This window comes from Tamandua tetradactyla, chromosome 3 (assembly GCF_023851605.1).
Source record: "Tamandua tetradactyla isolate mTamTet1 chromosome 3, mTamTet1.pri, whole genome shotgun sequence".
Classification (NCBI taxonomy): Eukaryota; Metazoa; Chordata; class Mammalia; order Pilosa; family Myrmecophagidae; genus Tamandua; species Tamandua tetradactyla.
In genome coordinates, this window is record NC_135329.1 from 97,109,193 (window position 1) to 97,129,103 (window position 19,911).

The 19,911-nt window shown below is 46.5% G+C and overlaps 1 long non-coding RNA gene across 4 annotated transcripts in view; it reads right to left on the minus strand.

The window, feature by feature from the left end:
* Window positions 1-19,911, minus strand: part of LOC143677549 (uncharacterized) — a 92,978-nt gene that overhangs the window by 1,336 nt on the left and 71,731 nt on the right. For 2 of the 4 annotated variants that reach the window (XR_013172664.1, XR_013172663.1), the window contains exons 4-5: window positions 4,621-4,837; window positions 1,304-1,399 (exon numbers count right to left, since the gene is read on the minus strand). This is a non-coding gene — a long non-coding RNA (uncharacterized LOC143677549). Of the gene's footprint in view, window positions 1-1,303; window positions 1,400-4,620; window positions 4,838-11,136; window positions 11,597-12,304; window positions 12,785-15,226; window positions 15,493-19,911 lie in introns of those variants that run through there. The other 2 variants (XR_013172666.1, XR_013172665.1) reach the window with 2 other exon arrangements.

Consider the following 19,911-nt stretch of genomic DNA (forward strand, 5'->3'; position numbering starts at 1 on the left):
AGAAAGGGATAATTGGTGATTAAAGGGTCTCCCCACACTCTTCTTTAATGCACGCTTATCTATGAGCTTGCCACACATTCTGTTGTTATTTTCTATTTTTTTTCAAAGAGACAAAGAGATTATTACTAGGCACATAGTAGGAGAGCAGATAGCCTACCAGCCCAAGATCTGTCTCCCAGAACTGCAGTAATTCTGGTAAGTTTTTATTAAAGAAAAAGATGGGCAGGGTTTAGGGTAATGAGAACAGTGGCCCCAGATGATGTAATTAAAGGTGACCTAATTATTGAGCATGTGCAGATTGATTACATGCTTAGTCACAGAACATATGTTAAGAAAATGGAAGAATGGGGTACAGGTGACTTGTAGGTTGAAGTCTAAGCTACTGCACATGTCAGGCAGGTCCATTTTGGTTAGATTCAGTCTTGGTTATCAAGATAACTTTGGAGTTGGGGTGAAACCCACTGTATATTTATGCATAAGCACTTTTTACTATATATTTTTTCTATCTGTTTCTTTTCCTTTTATTTCAAGCATATAAAAGGTAATACAAAATAAGTTAACCTTAACAGTTAGCCCTATTTGACTTAGATTTCTTTACTAAAACCTGACAGAAACTGATGGGCCTTGTGTATGTGGTCCCATCCTAGTACCTTCCCTTTTCCCCCAGAAGTAACCACTATCCTGTACTTGGCATTTATCATTGTTATACAAACCTTTATACTTATTACACATAAGTATCCATAAACAATATATAGCATTATTTTTCAACTTTATAAGGAATGGCATCATAACCATGGTTTCTTCCTGCAACTTTTTTCTCTCAAGATTAATTTTAACACACATTCTATTCTAACTCTTTAATTTTTTTTTTTCTTTTTTAGGTGCATGGTCCAGCAATCAAACCCAGATCTTCTGCATGGAAGGTGAACATTCTACTGCTGAAGTACTCTAGCTCATTAATATTTTTACTGCTGTAAAATCCACATTGTATGAAGATATAATAAGTTATTTATCAATTTTCTTGTTGACTGACATTCGGCAAATTTCTGTAACTACTAACCAAGCTGCAATGAACACTGTAATATATAATATATGTCTTCTTGTAAACCTGCTTGAGAGCATATACCTAGAAATGGATTTTTGGATCACATGGCATTAACTTTACTAGATGTAGCCAAATTCTCTCAAAAGTTACTGCAACAATTTACACTCTTGCCATTCTTCCTAACATTTGGTGTAGTACGCCAGCCGTATATACCTAAATTTTAACCTTAATTTAAAATTCTTACCTCCCACTACTAACCTTGGTATGAGGGCCTCGGACTCCTCAGCAGTCTCTGGGCAAAGATAGGCCAAACAGGCCAACTCAAACTTATGAAGCTTTTTCTGGAGCAACAAGCTGATCATAGGAAGAGAATCCAAAAGAAAAGATCAGAGACTGCTCCACAGGAAAAGGGGGCATCAAATATAGCTAGCAAGGAAAAAGTAGAGCACTCAAAATCCTTCTACTATGGCTAGGTATGGCTGCAAAATCCTACTTTCAAATCATCTCCTATACCTAATCCTGGAGAACAGGGAAGTTCCAGTAAATCAGCCACAGGCCAAAAAGGGCAGAGGACTACAAGTTTTGAAAAGCCTCTATATGTACAACTCAGGAACTTAAACTTTTGCCCAGAATTTTGTCCTCTGTTCCCTGCTTTTCTTCAGTTTCCTTTGATTTTAATTTTATGTCAACCAAAAAATGCAAACATCTTAACTTATGATCATTCCGTTCTACATATATGATCAGTAATTCACAATATCATCACATAGTTGCATATTCATCATGATGATCATTTCTTAGAACATTTGCATCAATTCAGAAAAAGAAATAAAGACAACAGAAAAAAATTCATACATACCATATCCCTTACCCCTGCCTTTCACTGATCACTAGCATTTAAATCTAAATTTATTTTAACATTTGTTTCCCCTATTATTTATTTTTATTCCCTACGTTTTTCTCATCTGTTGATAAGTTAGGTAAAAGGAGCTGTGGGCACAGTTTGTGAAAACTTACACAACTATGCAGCTATTATTTGTGTGCTTTTCTGTATGTTTGTCACATTTCAAAAAATGTGTCTAAGACTAAGACTGGTCTATAGGTCTGAGTTCCAAAAGGAGGAGTGCTCTCACCAGGAGACACAACAATGATTCTATTGAACTGGAAGTTAAGACTCCCACCTGGCCACTTTGGGCTCCTCATGCCTCTGAATTAACAGGCAAGGAAGAGGATTACTGTTCTGTCTAGGGTGATTGACCCTGATCATCAGAGGGAAATCGGACTTCAAGTACACAAAGGAGATAGAGAAGAATTTTCCTTGAATATAGGAGATCCCCTAGGACATCTCTTAGTCCTATCATGCCCTGTGATTAAAATCAATGGAAAACTGCAACAACCCAATCCAGACAGGACTACCAATGGCCCAGAAACTCCAGGATTGAAGGTTTGGGTCTCCCCACCAGGCAAAGAACCACAGCCAGCTGAGGTGCTCACTGAGGGGAAAGGGAACATGGTAGTGGAACAAGGTAGTGATAAACATGAGCTACATCTACATGGTCAATTGCAGAAATGAGGGCTGTAGTTGTTGAATAGTTCTTCCTTATTTTGCCAAGAATATGTTTGTATATATGTATTAATCAAATATTTTTATTTCCTTTGCTCTTTTACTCATTATCACCCAACCATTGATAATAGCTACTTTTTATCATATTTATTAGGTTAAATCAAAGAGGAAGAGTGAAACTCACTGAAGGACTTTGCATCCTCTTCTGTGGGAAGCATTAGCATGTTTTGGGGTTGTACATAGGATAGTTGTGTCATGTGTGGCAACAGTTAAATCTCTGCTGTTGCCTTTATTTGGAGATAAATAAAGGAGATGTGTCAGTGCCCAGATGACAAGGAGTGGACTGGTGATGTTTTCAATGTGTCAGCTTGATTAGACTAAGTTGCCAGTTATACAACCAAATACTAATTTACATGGTTTTGTAACTGTACTTGTAGATGTCCATAACCGATTGACTTCAAGCAAGGGAGATTATCTTGCATAATCTTTGTGGACTTGATTCGTTCAGTTTTATGGCCTCAAAAGCAGAGTTGAGGCTTCCCTTAGGAAGAAGAAATTCTGCCCAAGGACCCATGCGCAGGTTTCCAGCACCAGCATGCCCTTCCTGACCACCTGCCCCGTGGATTCACACTGATGTCAGCCAATTTCTTGCAGTAAACCCCTTCTTCTGTCTCCTACTGGTTCTGCCTCTTTGAATGAACCATAACTTAGAGAAGTAGAGACACCCAGCCCTGGGAAAGATGCCCACACTCCTTTCCTATTCCATCAATTCACTGAAATTTGTGTTGCTGCCACGAGCACAGGAAAGGCAATCATGGGGACTGCAGGAAAGGCATGGGTGGGTTATGTCCTCAGAACTGTCCAGAGAAATGAGAAAGATGAGCCACTTTCAGGGAAGCTAAATAAACCAGGGGTGCATGCCTCTCTCCACCAGTCATGTGTGTGCTCATTGGGTGGGAACTGTGAATTATTCAGCTTTGTTGCTTCTGCAGAGCACAACAGATTCTTAAGAAATGCATATCACCAAATAAATACACAAAATAAAATTAGTAAAGCCTGGGGGTGTTCACAGCCATTGCAGCCTAGAAACAGACCCTACCTTCTGTCTGTCTGGGCTGAGCATTTTAAGGAGGATATAAGCTAATCGGCAGAAATTTCTGCAAGTTTCTCTGATATAGAAATAAGACAAATGAAGTATCCCCTGTGGTACTCTACTTCCTATTCCCATGTGTTGGCTGCACTGCTAAAATGTGCTCATTGTAGGGTTCTCACACAACCCAGAACAATCAGCAGCACTTTATCCTTGTTTTATATAGTAGCTTCAATGCAATATCGTATGTTAAATATTAATATGTGCTATCATGTCACCTTAGAAGAGTTGAAAGGCAATTTTTAAAATGTAATTATAAAATCATACATCAAGTTTTGTATACACATTGCCTAATATTATGGGAAATATGACATATTGAAATGTTGCTTTGCTAAGTGTACATGGTATATATTAGTAATAATACTTCGTTATGATTGTTACATGGATAGTCTTACAAATGAATAAAAAACCTTTACAGATGAATACAAAACAAGAATATGGAATGAGATATGAGTGAATAATCTGGACGCTGGATGGGAGTGGATTTAATGCAGACTACGGATTTCCTGTGCATGGACAGATGCAGGTTCCCAGGTGGGGCGGGGACCCAGGGCAGGCGGGGGCTGCGATTGCATAAGGAGCTGGTCAGCACGCTGGTCTCACCTCTCACTGGTCATCATCACATTATCTGAGTGCAATAATGAGATGAGTAATGTACAGCCTCAGCTCACGAAGTCTTTTCAATTGGGAAAGATATCGTCCTTTGATAATATCTCTGGGAGAAGGGCATGCCCAGCACAGGCAGAGGAGACCTGAGCAACGTGCAAGCCACAAAGGACCTCACCTGCATGCAGCCCAGGAAGGACACATGGAGCAGACCTGACCCACCTGCAGCCCAAGACACATGGAGCAAACCTGACTCACCTGTAGGACAGAGATGGAACAGATCACACCAGCCTGCAGCACAGACACCTGGAGCACACCTGACCAGCCAAAACCCAGGACATATGGAGCAGGTCTGGCCTGTCTGCTGGACAGACACACAGTGCAGAGCTGACCCACTTGAAGCCCAGGAAGGATTGATGGAGTAGATTTGACCAACAAGGAGCTCAAGAAGGACACATGGAGCAGAACTGATACCCTGCAGGACAGACACATGGAAAAGAAATGACTCATCTGCAGCCCTGAAAAGACACATGGAGCAGCCCTGACCCACCTGCCACCAGGACACACAGATCAGAACAAACTACCTGCAGGACAGACACAAGGAGTAGACCTGACCCACCTGCAGCCAAGGAAGAATACATGAAGGAGACCAGACCTAGTTGTTAGACAGACACATAGAGCAGACCTGACCAGCCTGCAGGAAAGACACACAGACCAAACCAGACCCACATGCAGCCCAGGACACACAGCAAACTTGACACACCTGCAGGACACACATGTGGAGCAGACCTGACCCATACACAGCCCAGGACACAGAGCAAACCTGTCCCATAGGAGCCCAGGAAGGATACAGTGAGCAGACCTGACCCACCTGCAGCCCTGGAAGGACAAACAGAACTGACCTGACCCACTTGCACCCAGCCAGCACTGCCCAGGTGAACAAGCTGCACTGCCAAGTGATAATAAGTGGCTGGCTCTAAGCACAATGCGGCAAAAACTAACAGAGCCAGCACAGCCAGCACTTTGAGATTGTAAAGTACCAGGAACATGCTTCCTAGGGCAACCCTCAGCCAGTGGGAGCTAGAGGACCTCTCTCAGAGACCTGGGGTTGACAATTGTGCAGGACCTTCTTTACACTTCTCAGCAGGTACCAGAGGGACAGAGTTGCGGCCCACGGTGACACTTATTTGGTAATGCTCACTTCTTGTTGGCCTTTCAACCTCTTTATCTGTTCTTACCCCATATTCTGTGAACCACCTCTCACATAAACTACCTCCAGGGACCAGTGAGAAAGATGCTGCCTACAGGAAGAAGGGAGGTCCTCGGGCATAGTGTTCCACCCAAGGGATGCTGGGGGCAGGCTGGGACACTGGGCTGGGTGGGCACTGGGCAGGACCAGGCTGAGCCATAGGTTCAGTGTCAGGCTACACTGGTGCTGATGCTTGGGCATGTGTCCCCCTGGAAGGGTGGGGAGCTGTAGTGGCTGTGTATGGCATGTGTTCCCCTAGGAGGGTGGGGAGCTGGGGGGCACTGGTGTATGCAGCGTGGGTCCTCCATGCCAAGGTCAGGGCCTGATGGGGGGAATGCACTGGACCCTGTAGCTGGCTTAGGGACATTCGGGTGGGTGAGCCTGATAGTACTGGAACCCAGTTCACCCAGAGTCCCCAGGCAGCAGCCCTTCCGTATCCCTAGAGATCAGAACCCCCCACGCAGTGGTCAGAGGTCATGCATGGCCTCCCCTAAGGCCCATGTCTTTTAAAATGAGGATTTCCTCCTCAAAATCTGCCCCCCCTTCCATCATTACTTCCAGACTTAATTTCTAAGGTCAGATTTGAGCATAGATCAGGAAAGAAAATCAGTCTTTCCCATGTGGGCATGGAACCTGAGGGGTCAGATCAGGTGGGTGGTGGGAGAAGCTGAGGCTGGATGTGGCATGGAGGTGGCTGTGCTGACCATCACTCTCAGCCCGGCCCCTGCCAGTCCTGAACCCTGGCCAAGATGAACTGGGCCTGAGAGAGAGAACAGTGGTCTTCAGTGAAGGAGAGAGAGATGCAGCACTTCCCCCTCGCGGTGCTGAGGAGGGGTCCGAAGCTTTGGGGCTGGGGCAAAGTGGAATAAGCTGTCATGCAGGACTGAGGACTGAGGACTCTCAAAGGTGAAGGGAGCTGTGGCCCAAGCTTCCCCACCTCTTTTGGGTGGACAATTCTGAAAGGCACTGCACAGCCTCACTGGGCTGCCCCTTGGGATCGATGCAGGTGCCCCTGGTGACAGTTCCATAAAGAGCCACCCACTGGCTTCTCCTCCGTTCCATTCTCACCTCCATCTTTCTCATCTCTGCTCTCCAGAAGCAGCTTTCAATAACCCACCTGCACCCAGAGCCTTTTCTGAGGCTGCTTTTGGGGGCACCAGAGCAGCACCCTCTAATAGCCATAGTTAAATTACCACCTGCACACCAAATCTCTCTTTTGTTATAACCTGGCATGGGTCACGACGATGAGGGGCTGTGAGATGGGCTGATTTTCAGTCCCTCCCTCTGGGTGCAGACGCTGATATCCCATCACCATGTTCTCCCATCGAGTGAAATCGGGCTGTGATTTCCCCCATCTTACAGTCATTTCAAAAGATTGTGCTTGGCATAAAAACAGAGACAGTGAAATACAGCAGAAAAGCTCAGTTATGAAATCTGTATCAGCTGTAATGATAACAGAGCAGACATCTGAGGAAGTCACAAAACTTTTGAGCACCTTCTTAGAGGGAGGCAGCTTAAAGAAAGTAGCCTGTGCAAATATCAGTTCACACCTGTTTTAGCCTGCAAGCAGCTGGGACTGTGATATACCAGAACTGCAACAGATTTTATGAAAGGGAATTTAATAAGTTACAAGTTTGCAGTTCTAAGGAAGTGAAAGTGTCCAAAGAAGGGCATCCAGGGAAAGACACCTTAATTAAAGAAAGGGTGATACATCTGCAACACCTGTCAGCTGGGAAGTCACACTTCCAGCAGTCATTGCATGATTTCACTTGAAACATTCATTACATTATATACTAGTGATTACCCCAACATTTTAACACATTTAACCCCATCTCGTTAACCCTGCCTAGATTTAGATATGTTCTACATCTCTCCTTAAAAGGTTTGCCTTGCTTTTCTTCATTCTTGTCACTCTATCCTCTTGCTACCTAGTACCTTAACACTCCTGGGGTTTTAGATCAAGATGATTATAGTTATTTTTATTTTAATCACACATTTGAATCCACTATTTAGTGTTCCTATTTATTTTTCTGAAAATTGTTCCTCATTTCTCATTTTTCTTTAGGTTTCTTTTCTTTTCTTTCATAAGTGCATCCTCCAGAGTCATTTTTTTTTTCCAAAGAGGGTGAACAGATGGTCTTAGCTCTGCGAACTGGAATGGCAGCTTGTCTGTATTGTATCTCATGTTTATTTGATAGAGTCTGTGTTTTTTAAAATTCTATTTCCAAAGTTATTATTCATCAGAATTGTGAAGTCTCCATTAGTTTTATGTCCAGGAGTCTTCTAATAAGTTTGACGTGGATCTGATTCTTTCCCCACTGTAGATCATTCCTGTTTATTTCTAGAAGAAATTTGGAAGGGTCTTTTCAGCTCTGTTTTGTCACTTCTCAAGACAAGTTAAGAATTTTCAAACTAAACCCTCAGGTTCTCCAGGTTCTGGGAACTTTTCTTCCCAATTTTCACACTACTCATTTTTTAAACATTTTGAGAATACCATTATAGAAAATTGGGGGTGGGAGGTGGTAAGGGGGGCATGGCCAGTGTATGCAGAACCTGAGTTATGTCCCAGACCTGGCTGGTACCTGAGGATCTGAGGATTCACGGGAGACATGTCCCTTCCTTCCCTCCCAGGCATGGCCATCTCAGAACCCCTCCTCACACCACCACCTCATGCTGTGGGGTGGCTGTTTCCTGGGTGACCACAGACAGTGCTGCTTTCCAGGGGTTCTAAACAAATCACAGAACTAATGGGAATGAAAGGCACAGTAGAGGAGATGAAAAAAGCATTGGAAACTTACAATGGTAGATTTCGAGAGACAGAACATAGGATTAGTGAACTGGAGGATGGAACATCTGAAATTGGGCAAGAAAAAGAACATATAGGAGTAAAAATGGAAAAATATGAGCAGGGACTCAGGAAACTGAAAGACAATATGAAGCTCATGAATATGCATGTTGTGGGTGTCCCAAAAGGAGAAGAGAAGGGAAAAGGAGGAGAAAACTAATGGAGGAAATTATCACTGAAAATTTCCCAACTCTTATGAAACACTTAAAATTACAGATCCAAGAAGTGCAGTGTACCCCAAAGAGAATAGATCCAAATAGACGTATTCCAAGACATTTACTAATCAGAATGTCAGAGGTCAAAGAGAAAGAGAGAATCTTAAAAGCAGCAAGAGAAAAGCAATCCATCACACACAAGGGAAGCCCAATAAGACTATGCATAGATTTCTCAGCAAAAACCATGGAGGCAAGAAGACTGTGGGATGATATATTTAAATTATTAAAAGAGAAAAACTGTCAACCAAAAATTCTATATCCAGCAAAATTTTCCTTCAAAAATGAGGAGAAATTAAAACACTTTCAGCCAAAAAATCACTGAGAGAATTTGTGACCAAGAGACCAGCTCTGCAAGAAATACTAAAGGGAGAACTAGAGACAGATATGAAAGGACAGAAGAGAGAGGTGTGGAGAAGAGTGTAGAAAGGAAGACTATGAGTAAAGGTAAAAAGAAGGAAAATCAGATATGACATATAAGATCCAGAAGGCGGGATGGTGGAAGAGAGTACTACCTGTGCAGTGGTGACACTGAATGTTGATGGACTGAATTCCCAAATTGGGAGACATAGACTGGCAAAATGGAGTAGAGAACAGGACCCATCTATATGCTGTCTCTACTCAAAGGACATGAGGGCAAGGACACAAATGGACATTTGCACACCAATCTTTATAGCAGCATTATTTACAATTACCAAGAGATGGAAACAGTTAACATGTCCATCAACAGATGGGTGGCTAAACAAACTGTGGCATATACATACGATGGAATATTATGCAGCTGTAAGACAGAATACAATTATGAGGCATGTAACAACATGGATGGACCTTAAGGACATTATGCTGAGTGAGATTAGCCAAAAACAAAAGGACAAATGCTGTATGGTCTCACTGATATGAACTGACATTAGTGAATAAACTTGGAATATTTTGTTGGTAACAGAGACCATCAGGAGATAGAAATAGGGTAAGATATTGGGTAATTGGAGCTGGAGGGATACAGATCGTGCAACAGGACTGAATATAAAAACTCAGAAATGGACAGCACAATACTACCTAACTGTAACACAATTATGTTAAAACACTGAATGAAGCTGTATGTGAGAATGACAAAATTTATATTTTGACTAGTGCATCTCCTAATATAACTGATGTAGATAGTTGGCTGAACAACATAAGTACATGGAACCTTGGGTAGGACATGGGATTTTGTTGGTTTGTCCAGTGGTGCCCCCATGAATCCCAGAGTGATTTGATCAGTGAGTGTAAAGTATTTGCGAAGTCCCTTTCGGGGAATGGTGAGAATAGGGGAAAATTCAACCTCCCCAAGTTGAATTCTTGATATTCTCACAAGCAGTGTGGACAACAAAGCTATAGGCTGAACCCCCAGACTTGGGGTTTGTTCATATGAAACTTAACCCCACAGGGGATAGGTCAAGCCTACTTCAAATTAGGCCTAAGAGTCACCCCCAAGAGAACCTCTTTTGTTGCTCAGAAGTGGCCTCTCTCTCCAGCTAACACAACAGGCAATCTCACCACCCTCCCCCTGTCTACGTGGGACATGACTCCTAGGGGTGTGGACCTTCCTGGCAATGTGGGACAGAAATCCCAGAACGAGCTGAGATTCAGCAACAAGGGATTGAGAAAAACTCTAGAATGAGCTGAGACCCAGCATCAAGGGGCTGACAAAACCGTCTCAACTAAAAGGGGGAAGAGTGAAAAGACACAAAGTGTTAATGGCTGAGATTCCAAACAGAGTCGAGAGGTTATCCTGGAGGTTATTCTTATGCATTAAGTAAATATCACCTTGTTATCCAAGATGTAATGGAGAGGCTTGAGGGAACTGCCTGAAAATGTAGAGCTGTGTTCCAGTAGCCGTGTCTCTTGAAGATGATTGTATAATGATATAGCTTTCACAATGTGACTGGGTGATTGTGAAAACCTTGTATCTGTTGCTCCTTTTATCTACCTTGTCAAGAGATGAGTAGAACATATGGAATAAAAATAAATAATGGGGAAACAAATGTTAAAATAAATTTAGTTTGAAATGCTAGTGATCAATGAAAGGGAGGGGTAAGGGGTATGGTATGTAAAATTTCTTTTTCTGCTTTCGTTTTATTTTTCTGTTGTCTTTTTATTTCTTTTTCTGAATTGATGCAAATGTTCTAAGAAATGATCATGATGATGAATATGCAACTATGTAATGATATTGTGAATTACTGATTACATTGTAGAACAGAATGAGCATATATTAAGAATGTTTGTGTTCCCTTCTTGTAATTTTTTTAAATTAATAAAAAAATTTAAAAAATCATGCTAGAGTATATAGAATAATATGCTTATATTGAATACAGATGAAGGAAATTTCCCAGCGGAGTAATAGAAACCATAGAAAACATCCACATAGAAATTCTAGAACTGAAAAATACAATATAACTGCAGATTGGATATGACAGAAGAAAAAAATAGTGACCTGGAAAATAGATCAACAAACATTATCCAACAGATAAAGAAATAAAACAGATTTAAAAAAAAACAGAGAAAAATATAGAAAAAAAATAAGTGTCTCAGTGACATGTGGGACAATATCAAAAGGTCTAACTATAAATGGAGTCCTAGAAGAAGAAGAGACAATTGAGGCAGAAAAATTTTCAGTAAATTATAGCTAAAATTTCCAAAATTTGGTAAAGCATGTATGTTTGTGGATGTGCACAGAGCACTGCCCCAGCCCGGGAAGGAAGCTGGTGCCCACGACGTGGCATGGGGGAGAGAGCAGCCTTTGCCAGTGGGAGTTGGCATGAGTCCCATGGGAAGCTGCAGATGCTCCAGCCCAGTTTCGTGATGAAGCCTGTCTGGAAAATGCCACCTGCTACAGCTCCATGTTGAAAACTCTCAAGGCACATTGTTGTAATAAACCTCCAGAAAGCCCTGGAAAAAGAAACCCTGAGTTCAGCCCAGCATTTCCCAGGAGCACCCTGGGGCTGGAAGCAGTGAGCAGAGCTTCCATGGACGCCCTTGAGCTGACCCTGTCCTTCCAGCCACCCCTGCTTCCACCTGCAGGTCTGGCTGAGTTGAGGGTCCAGGGTCCCTACAAGGGAGACCCTGTCACCTTGGGAGCCTGGGGCACAGCCTCTGTCCTCAAGGATCCAGACAACTCCTTCCCACCCACCTGGACCCCAGGGCTTCCTGCAGCCCTTCTTCTGTTAGCGGCACGAGTCTCCCCACAAATCCCCACTCTGGCCCCTGGCCCAGGGCCTCTCCTCCCCCTCACCTCTCCCTCCCGGTCTTCCCAGCTGTATATTTGAGGGGATTTCCCCCCCCCCACCTCTGCTGGATGGCCCAGCAGGGACCACTGTCCACCCCAGGCAGGCCATGGAGGCACTGGATGGAGGAGCAGCTCTCAAAGAGGACTGTGGGAAGGGGGAGTGCAACACAGCTACCCAGGAAAGCAGCGTGAGGATGAGGAGGCTCCCAGTGGATGGGATGGGGCTCCCTGGGTCAGGGGCCAGGTGAGATGACAGCCATGTGCCACCTTGCTTCCCCCCCCCCCCCCCGTCTCACACCCACTCCTCACCCTCCCCTCCCAGCCTCATACAAGCCCCAACGTCCACCCCTCTCCCACCTCCCTCCCCTCACCTGTTCTCTCTGGCCTCATCGCCCCTCCTGCGCTGACCACAGCCTGCGCTGACCACAGCCGGCCAATTCCAGGAGTCATCATTCATGCTTCAGCACTTAGCCCCCACTGTGAAGCCACCATCACACTAGCGAGGGTCCCTGCAGGAACCCATGACAACCTCTATTCCACTGCATTTGCTCTGGAATTGGCTTTTCCCTGCCAGTGTGTTAATACTTTGAAAACTCTTAAAATCAATATTCGCATTGTGTCTGATCCCGTAACCCCGTCTTCCTGTCCCTTTGTCCCCAGGGCTCTTGGTCAGTACCTCTCAGGGGCAGTTTCACCCCAGTTTCTACAGGGCAGGGTATTTGGAAGGTGGGGGGACCCTGGAGCCAGCTCATCCCATCTTAACTCCTGGGCCGGGGCCCCATCCAGCTGTGTGGGGTCGAGACCAGACGATGAGGCAAAAGGTACTGCTGGAGCCAGGAAGCCTGATGCGCCTGCAGGTGAACTTACAGGAACAAACCTGTGGTGAGGTGACGCCACCAGGGGTTACAATTCCATGTACCCCAATAGGAAAACTGACAGTGTCTGTCATGGATTGGGTGGGAAGTAAGTTGAACGTAAGGATATAGTCATGTACACATATCCACAAACCCTGCACATGCATGTGCGGACACACACATGCACACATGTGCTTATGCATGCACCATTCACGATATGCTCATGCGCTTACTGACACGTACTTGCACAGGCATGTGCACACTCACTGGCAGCCATATGCACACACATGTGCACATATACTCCCTCTTTACTCTTGGACCAAAAAGACCAGCCCACAGCTCTGCATTCAGCAATCTGATGGGTGTGGGGTGGGAGAGTGGGAAGCAAGCCCCTATTTGGGGGTCCCCTCTGACCATGGCCCTGAACCTCGGCTCCAGCTAGCTGAGGGACCCCTCCCGGCCACATCCTGAGGGAGGGAGAGAGGGGTGCATCATTTACCTAGTCCCAAAGATGAGCACTCCTGGAGAAACGTCCCTGTGGGCAGGACACACTGCTCACTGAAAGCAAGGGCTCATGTCTCCTCCCACAGGGGAGAAGCTCATAGGAGGAGGCCCGGGAGCCCTCAGACCCGGACAGCAGTTTTTGAGATCACCCCAAGGCAAAGGAGGGGTCCACCTGACAAAGCCCTCAGCCTCAGGGCCTTGAGAGACCACTCCACCCGTGCTCCCCAAGCCAGGCGGCGCCGGCCACGTCCCAGGAAGCAAGTGCCAAATGTGTCTTAAAAACGTAGAGAAATTAAGCATTTAGGGGAAAAAATCCTATTACAGCTGGTTCTGGTCAGAAAATTCTCATAAAAATGCCAGCTTCCCTCTCAACACCTGGTAACTCGTCAGCACTGCCTGCTTCCCTCTCCAGAGAGTGTCGTCTCTTCTGTGTGGTCCCTGGTCTCGGGGCAGCCCTGGTGGGGGCGTCCTGATGGAAGCCACCCTCTGTCCTGTCCGGGAGCCCCTCAGAATGTCCCAGGCCCATGGCAGGCCGCGCCAGACCCCAGGGCGTAGAGGAGCCCAGGACTTCTCTCCTCTAGTGCATGCTGAGCTTGACTCAGAGAGGATGGCCAGCTCAGTGGTTCCTTGAGTCAAACCGCTGTTGGCATTTTTAAATCTGGGCTGTTCACCTACAAATTCAGACTGGAGGCTCCTAATGGAAAGTGTCTCCCAGAGCAGTGATAAGCCAATTTCCACTTCCAGGCTTAACTTCAAGTTGCTGCACACCCCACTACTCGCTGTTGTCTCCCAACCTGAGCCAGGGAATAAAAGGCTCTGGGGCAGAAGAGGGGTTTCAGAAAGCAGTGTCTGAACTGAGTCCAAGACCCTAAGTGGAGTCTTCTAGAGTCCACTGTGGCCGTAGCCTCCCTACTTTCCTGGCCAGTCTTGTGGCCCTAAGCCACCCCCTCTGTGCGGCCTCCAGGATTTGCTCCAAGCCACCCCCCTCCTGTACTCCAGGCCACCATTGTTATGCCTTCTTGGAGGCATGTGTCACTTCGTGCAGCATCACCCACTAGGAGGGAGGACCCGGCATGAAACATACACCCTGCAGCCCTGCCCTTGGGGAGGGGGCATTCCAGCGGGCAGAATCTGTGAAAAGGAAAGCAGTGGGGGGTGGGGGTGGAAGGCAAATGGGTTTCAGTTTCAAATAGAAGCATCCATAAAGGGCCCCAAGCCCTCCACCCCGACTTTGGAAAGTCAACACGGTGGTTCTGACCTCCATCCAGGGCACCTGCCTAGTCTCACCTCCCCTGCAGCACAGACCTGTGGGAGAAAACGGCCTTCACCCAGTCCACGGGCACTGCCAGCTGGGATGTCAGCCCAGGGAGCAGAAGGAACCCCCAGCCCTGAGGGCTCCCTGCACCTCCCAAAACCTTCACCTGAGAACCCCTGCGTCACCTGGGACCTTCCCCTCAGGCTCCCTGCCCCTCCTCGGGAACATCCCCTCAGGACCCACTGCACCTCCCCGGGAGCACCTCTCAGAACCCATTGCACCTCCCCGGGAGCACCCCCTCAGGACCCCCTTGCCCCTCCCAGGGAGCACCCCCTCAGGAACCTCTGCCCCTCTCCAGGAGCACCACCTCAGGGCTCTCTGCCCCTCCCAGGGAGCACCCCACAGGACCCATTTCACCTCCCCGAGAGCACCCCCTTAAGACCCCCTGCCGCTTCCAGGGAGCACCCCTCAGGACCCATTGCACCTCTTCGGGAGCACTCCCTCAGGGCCTCCTACACTTCCTTGGGAGCAGCCCCTTAAGACCCCCTGCCCCTCCCCAGGAGCACCCCCTCAGCACCCCTGTGCCTCCCCAGGAGCACCCCCTCAGCACCCCCTGCGCCTCCCCAGGAGCACCCCCCCAGCACCCCCTGCGCCCCCCCCCCCCCCCCCGAAGCAGTGCAGCAACTACGGAAACTGGTGGCAGTTCTCAGTGGTCAGTGGCTGCGGGTCCCCCTCAGATGCCCCTGAGCAGAGAGGACCTTGGACGGCAGTCGCAGCCCTGGGCTACGCCGTCACCACAGCCGAGTGTCTGATTTGCGTCCTGGGTTTTCTCCACTTTCGCGAGGTTCGCGTTCAGACGTGAAAGTGCTGGCTGTGAGCCGCAGACATTCTCCCGGGACTTTGCAGGGAAGACGCGCCATGTGGCTTCCCGGTCCTCTACCGCCCCCTGTTGGTGGAAGCGGGAAGTTGGGAACGGTGAGCGGAGAAGTGGGAGAACACAGGAGCCAGCGGTAACACCGAGGCTCGCTGGGAGACACGGGGGCACATGCAGAGACGGCTGCTCCCTGCAGGAGACACTCCCAACCATAGAAAGGCGGCCAAGCATTTTTCTGCTAGGATCTTCCTAAAAACAGAAATGTCGTTATTGAGGTTTGCTAAGTGCCAATAAATATCCCTGAACATAGAAATGACACTATGGCTTGACTGCCCCTGCCAGACTGACAAGATGGAGAATGCACCCCTTCTCTAGGGGACCCTCATGGGAGAGGGAAGCCTGGAAGGAGGGGGTGCATCTGCTCAGAAGCCCAGCTCCAAGGAGGTTCTATGCTGCCCTGCAGGCCTCACCCTGGGGAGTCCCTTCCCTGAGGTCTGGGTAGCAGAGCTGGGGGCACTGGAGAACATGATTATTCTACCCTGAGCCAGGACCCCTGCCAATGTGGAGGACAGAATTCATCTTCAGGAGGAAAACAAAGGGATTCACGCAGCCAGTGCCTTGGGGGCCAATTCGATGACCCATCATCCCTTGCACCCTCCAGCGTCCAGGCAGGTTGAACCTCTAGGGTGCACCATCTTCCAGTGTCAGCAAAGGGGCACCATGGAATGTCCACATTCTAGGGGTCTTTGGAGCACCAAAGTCAATGAGGGGTAGCGGCCACACAGATGGAGCTTCCAGAAGTCACACTGGTGTGGTGAGCCGCCAGAGGCAACCTGACAGTACCATCCCCATATCATTGCCCAGAGGGACCCTGGTTCCTGTGAGGAACTTGGCTCCTTGTCTATTGTCTGCACTTTTCTGAGAATATGGGGGTGGGGTGGGGGGGAGTCTGGTGCCCAGAGTTACTGGTTCACCAGATATTTCATTCTAGAAACTCCTACAGACCAAGGTCTGTGTTGGCCAAAGACTCTTGCCTGAGCCCTGGAAATCACAAGGCCCATGGGCAGACCTGTCAGGTGTCATGATGAGGCCTAGGAGGTGGACCTTGGGATTCCTGGTCTTGAGTCCCGACTCTCCCTTGTAGAAGATAGGATTAAAATGAGACCTGTGGAATTAGATGGGAGCAGATGGCATAGGGTGGTGTCGACAGTAAACTGTGGAGAGTGTAATCTGCTTTATGTTATCTGATTTATGTAGAACAGTCTGGGAGGAAGAGAATGTTTGTTTACCCCAAATGGTTACCTAAGTATGAAGGAAGAGCACTGAAAGATAAACACTTTGCTCCCTCAGGAAATGCATGCATGCCTTTGGTCATCCTGCAGTATATAAGCAGGAGCTGGTTAAGAATAAAGTTGTCTGTTGTCTGGTATCACTGATCTTCAGACCTCCTGATCCAGTCTCTTTCTCATCATTCCTTAACATTCTTCAAGCTCCCGTAGGAAGCAACACACCCTCTGAGAGAATGGCTCTGGACTGGACTTCTCCAATGTGGGCAGGGCACACAAGACCCCACTTCCCCTTCCAGTGCCCAAGAAATCAGTTGGCCTTGGGTCCAAGTAATGCACAGAGATGACCTGGCTCTGGGAGGGAGCCATGAACGCACATGGCCTTGTCCTCCAGAATTAAATATGAGAAGCATCACTGGCCACAGAAATCATTCTGAACTGTGAGTGTCCATGTACAGCAAATACCACCTATTGCTCATCACTGGGGAGAAATCTCTAAGACCTGGATGTGATGTGTAAAATCACAGGAGTTCCCAGAGTCTTTGGGCTCTGGTAGTGGTTCAGGGCCACTGGTAGAGTCCCCCACCTTGCAGTCACCCACCCCAGCATGGCTTTCTGGATGCAGGCCAGGGCTCTAACAGAAGAGCAGGTATAGGAATTCCCTGAGCCATATCCTCCCACAAATACAGTCCTGTCCCCTGAAGTGATCAGGGGCCCTGTGACAGTGTATTCAGGGGCAGTCAAATCCCCAAAGTGAGCTGGGCAGCCAACAATAGGGAGTTGAGGGTGCACTGGCACCTCAGCCAACTTAGTCTATTTCCAGGACACTAATGGAGCCCCGAGAACAAATAAGCTGAGTGTCATACTCCTGGGAGCCAGCTCTGCCTCACTGGGTATTTGGGCCTCCACTCAGTGCTCCCAGTGTGGCCCCAGCATGTGAGATTTCCCCTGAAGACCAGGCATGAAAGGCAGCTCCTCAGAGTCTCACAGATTCATCACCTCTCCCACACTGTGTCCCTCAGATGCTGAGTGTCCACCTCTCCCACCAGCCAGCAGGCAAGGGAAACTTGGGGTCTGGAGCAGGCAGAACCCATGTGATGAAATGGGTCCTCCTGGAACCTCGGAACTCAGAGCACAGACCCTGACTTCCCCAGCATGGAGGGACACCTGATTATGTCCTGCTGGGTCACCATCAAGGAGGGAAGGAACCTGCAGAACAATTTGCAGTTTCTGCCACAAGCAGAAACTATATTGGAGCTCTGAAGTACAGTAATTGAAATGAAAAACTCATTAGATGGATTCAGCAGCAGATTTGAACAGGCAGAAGAAAGATTCAGTGAACTTGAAGACAAGACCATTGAAATTATTTGGTGTAAGGGACAATGTTTTAGTTTCTCAGAGGCTTAAACAAAGATTAAAATGGGTTGGCCTAACAATATGAATTTATTGGCTCATAGTTTCAGAGGCTAGGAGGCTTGCTTCCTTCTGGGGTTGGTAGCTTCTGCTGGCCAACAATCTTGAAAGTCCTTGGATTTTCTGTCACAAGGCAATGAACATTTCTTTCTCTTTCATGTTCCATTGACTTCCAGCTTCTGGCTGCTCCCAGTGGCCTCTAGATATGTGACTGAATTTCATTCTGCATAAAAAACTCCAGGAATCTAGACTTAAACCCAACCTGATTCTGTAAGGCCACATCTAACCAAAGTATCATCTTCAAGAGATCCTATTTGCAAGGGGTCCACAATCACAGGACCAGGGGTTGGGACCTGAAAATGCCTTATGTGGAGGACATGACTCAACCCCAAGCAAGTAGATGAAGAAAAATGAACAGAGCCTGAGGTACATATGGGATGCCATAAAAGAGTACCAACAAATGCATTATTTGATTCCCAGAAGGACAAGAAAGAGAGAAGGGGACAGAAGAAGTATTTGAAAAATAATGGCCCAAAACTTCCCAAGTCACATGAAAGACGTGAATTTATACATCTGAGAATTTCAACAAACACCAAGCAGGATACCCTCTAAGAGATCTACACCAGGGTACACTGTAGCAAAATTGTCAAAATCCAAAGACAAAGAGGATTCTGAAAGCAGTACAGAGAAGTGACTAGTCACATATAAAAGATCCCAATAAGATGAACAGTGGATTTCTCTCAGGAACCACAGAGACCAGAAGACTACTTAAGTCTTTAAAGAAAAATAAAGCTGTCAACCAAGAATTCTATATTCAGCAAGATTATCTTGCAAAAATTAAGGAGAAATTAAAACATTTACAGATATGTAAAATCTGAAAGAGCTCATTACCAGAAGACTTGCCCTACAAGAAATGATACAGGCTGAAATAGAAGGGCATTAGAAGGTAACTTGAAATCATAAAAAGAAATAAAGTACACTGATAAAGGTAATTACATAAATAAAAGTAAAATCCCTTATTATTGTAGCTTCGGTTTATAAATGATTTTTCCCCACCTGTATGACTTACCTGGCAAATGTGTAAAACATTTTAAATCTATGTTAACAAGCATGCAAAGCGTACAGATGTAACTGACCCAAGGACAATATAAATAGGGAGAGACAGAGATATATAGGAGTAGAGATTTTGTATACTACTGCAACTAAGGTTAGTATAATGATCTGAAACATATATGCACTTTACAACAAGAGTCCTAAATACATGAATCAAAAATTGACGGAATTGAAGGGTAAAACAGATAGTTGTATCATAAGAGTTGGAGGCTTCAATACACCACTGTGCTGATTTGAATCTATGGTGGGCCCCAGAAAAGCCATGTCCTTTAATCCCCATTGAATATTGCTGGTTGGAGCTTTTTGATTATTTCCATGGAGATGTGACCCACCCAATTGTGGATATTAACTTCTGTTTAGAGGGAACTGTGACTCCATGCATTCCAGGTGGCCTTGAATGGAATCTTTTAAGAGGGGGAACATTTTTGAGAGTGTCCACTTTTTAGAGCCACAAAGTAGAGCCTATGCAGCCAGAGACCTTTGGAGATGAAGAAGGATAACACCCCCAGGGGAGCTTCATGAAACTAGAAGCTTGGAGAGAAAGCTAGCAGATGCCGCCATGTTCGCCGTGTGCCTTGCCAGTTGAGAGAAAAATCCTGAACATCATCGGCCTTTGTTCACCAAGTATCTTTCCCTGGATACCTTAGATTGGACATTCTACAGCTTAACTTAGTTGGGA